Here is a 3,766-nt window from a genome sequence, read left to right as displayed (position 1 = left end):
TAGATCTCCCGTGATCTCTCGGTTCCTTAGCCAAAGCAACCGCACTTTCATTGTCACAGAAAATTTCCATTGGCTCCTTTATAGCTGGTACAACTCCAAGGTCTCCGATGAAGTTCTTTAGCCATATTGCCTCCTTAGCTGCTTCACTTGCTGCTATGTACTCTGATTCACAAGTAGAATCAGCTACTGTCTCTTGCTTGGAACTTTTCCAAGTAATTGCCCCTCCTTTTAGGATAAAGACCCAGCCTGACTGAGAGCGGAAATTATCCCTATCAGTCTGGAAGCTAGCATCGCTATATCCTTCCACTCTCAAGTCATCACTGCCTCCGAGGGTAAGGACCCAATCCTTAGTCCTCCGCAGATACTTGAGAATGTTCTTTACCGCTGTCCCGTGTGCCCTGCCAGGGTTCCCTTGATATCTACTGACCATGCTCAAAGAAAAGGCCACATCAGGGCGAGTAAAAGTCATAGCATACATGATCGAGCCCACAGCGGAAGCATATGGTATATGACTCATTTCAGCTATCTCAGCCTCTGTACTCGGACTTTGAGTCTTACTTAGCTTGGCATTACTCTGGACGGGTAATTCCCCTTTCTTGGATTCTTGCATGCTAAACCTCTTCAGCACCTTATCCAAGTAAGTACTTTGACTAAGTCCAATTAGTCTCTTACTCCTATCTCTCACTATCCTTATCCCTAGGATATAGGCAGCTTCCCCAAGGTCCTTCATAGCGAAACACTTCCCAAGCCAGGACTTAACCTCCTGCAAGGTTTGGACGTCGTTTCCTATGAGAAGTATGTCATCCACATACAACACCAAGAAGCTAACTATGCTCCCACTAGCCCTGACATACACACAAGACTCATCCTCACTCCTAGAAAATCCAAACTCTTTGACTTTCTCATCAAAGCAAAGATTCCATCTGCGAGATGCTTGTTTCAATCCATAAATGGATTTATCAAGCTTACACACTCTATTAAGGTATCTTGTATCGATAAAACCCTCTCGTTGAGCCATGTAAACATCCTCAACCAACTTTCCATTAAGGAAAGCGGTTTTGACATCCATTTGCCATATTTCATAATCATGAAATGCAGCTATGGCTAACAATACTCTAATAGACTTAATCTTAGCTACTGGTGAGAAGGTCTCATCATAGTAAACTCCCGGAGTTTGAGTAAAGCCCTTCGCAACCAGTCGCGCTTTGTAAGTATGTACCTTTCCATCCATGTCGGTCTTCTTCTTGAAGATCCATTTGCACCCAACTGTCTTACGACCTGGTACATTGTCAACCAAGTTCCAAACTTGATTGTCATACATGGACTGAGTCTCGCTGTCCATAACCTCCTTCCATTTAGCAGACTCAGGGCCTGTCATGGCTTCCTTGTAGTTATTAGGTTCATCCAAATCTATTAGTGTACTATCACTAGTAAACGTATCACCTTCAGTGGTGATGTGATAACCATAATAAAAATCAGGTGTGTTCCTCACCCTAGTGGAACGTCTTGGAGGTACAGACTCATCTATCGGATCAACAGGAGTTTCCTCCTCAGGTTGGTCGATAGCATTTGAGGTTCCTTCACCACTTGACTCTTGAAGCTCTTCAAGGTCAATTTGCCTCCCACTGTCCCCTTGGCTTATGAATTCTCTCTCACGAAAGACTCCTCTTCTTGCTACAAAAACCACATTATCACTGGGTCTGTAGAAGAGGTAACCAAAGGATCTCTGTGGGTAGCCGATGAAAATACACCTCTCACTTCGAGGTTCAAGCTTATTATGAGTCTCACGCCTCATGAAAGCTTCACAACCCCAAATCTTGATGTGGTCCAAATTGGGAACTTTCCCAGTCCACATCTCGTGAGGTGTTTTGGCAACATTTTTAGTAGGGACTAGATTAAGGATATGGGCGGCAGACTCTAAGGCATACCCCCAGAAAGAGATTGGTAACGAAGCTCGAATAATCATGGAACGAACCATATCCAGCAAGGTTCGATTGCGCCTCTCAGCTACACCATTCAACTGTGGTGTTCTGGGAGGTGTCAATTGTGAGACAATCCCACATTCCTTAAGATAGTCAAGGAACTCAATGCTAAGATACTCTCCTCCCCGATCGGATCGGAGCATCTTGATGTTCCTGCCCAATTGATTCTCCACTTCCTGCTTAAACTCTTTGAACTTTTCAGAGGTTTCTGAATTATGCTTGATTAAGTAAATATATCCATATCTACTGTAATCATCAGTAAAAGTCACATAATAGCGATTAGCATCCCTTGTAGCAACTCTGAAGGGCCCACACACATCCGTGTGTACAAGGTCCAACAAACCTTCACCCCTATCACAAGTACCTGTGAAGGGTGACTTTGTCATTTTTCCAAGTAAACAAGACTCGCAACTATCATCTTACTTGAGGTCAAATGATTCCAAGACTCCAGCCTTTTGGAGTTGGCCTATGCGCTTCTTGTTAACATGTCCAAGACGACAATGCCACAAGGATGCTTTATCCAAGCTATCTGAAGAATCAATATACACCACATTATTTCCTAGATTGTCTACAACATTCACGGCTTCATATACACCATCACAAGGTAATGCTTTAAAGTAAAATACATCATTGTAATAAACATTAATAGCACCATTTTTATTATCAAATGAAAATGAAAAACCTTGTTTGTACAAGCCATGAAAAGAAATAATATTTCTCGCCATTTCGGGCGAGTAACAACACTTATTCAAATCTAACATTAACCCATTATTAAGCAATAAAGAATAAAATCCTATCTTGGTAACAGGTGATGCTTTCCTGTTGCCCATGGCTAAGTTTATCTTCCCGTGCTCCACTTGCTCACTTCTTCTTAGTGCCTGCAAATCAGTACAGATGTGAATACCACAACCTGTATCAAGCACCCAAGAATTAGCATTAGATGAGTTATTAGACAATATTGTGTAAATACCTGCATGGGTGGGTTTAACCTTCCCATCCTTTACATCTTGCAGATATTTAGGGCAGCTTCGCTTGAAGTGTCCCTTATCCTGGCAATAGAAGCACTGTGCTTCCTTTGGGTTTGAAGAAGGAGTAATGGGACCTTTCTTTGTCCCACTTGAAGAGGAACCATCAAGAGTCTTACCCATGGTACCCTTCGAAGGGCTTTTCCTCTTCTTACCCTTTCCCTGCCCAATAGCCAGAACAGGGGCTGTTGAAGGAGTAGATGTAGCAACCGCTTTACCCTTAAGGCCATTTTCAGCTGTCCTTAAGAGTCCTTGAAGTTTGCTAAGTGTGACTTCCTCCTTGTTCATATGATAAGTCATACGAAACAGATCATAACTTGGAGGTAAGGAATGGAGAATGATGTCAATCGCCATTTCCTCAGGAAAGTCAACATTTAGCTTCAGCAACCGGTCAACGAACCTTTGTATCTTCTGCAAGTGACTGGTGATGGGTTCACCATCCTTCATCCTTGCGGTTATCATGGAGGAGATGATTTCATACCTCTCCTGACGCGCGCTCTGATGGTACCTTTCCATCAGATCCATGTGCATCTCATAGGGGTAGAAATCTTCATAGGATTTTTGAAGTTCAGGAGTCATGGTGGCCATCATGATGCATGCTACTTTAGTAGCATCCTTTTCATGTGCAACAAACTCCGCAAACTCTTCAGGAGTAGCAGTGGCTTCACTCACAACCTTAAGCTCCCTATCGAGGACATATTCTTTGTCCTCATAGCGGGTAATCATTCTGATGTTTCTGATCCACTCATTGAAATTGGA

Source organism: Lactuca virosa, chromosome 6 (genome assembly GCF_052849685.1).
Source record: "Lactuca virosa cultivar CGN04683 chromosome 6, Lactuca_virosa_CGN04683_v6, whole genome shotgun sequence".
NCBI classification, from domain to species: domain Eukaryota; kingdom Viridiplantae; phylum Streptophyta; class Magnoliopsida; order Asterales; family Asteraceae; genus Lactuca; species Lactuca virosa.
Note: the sequence above shows the minus strand (reverse complement) of the source record.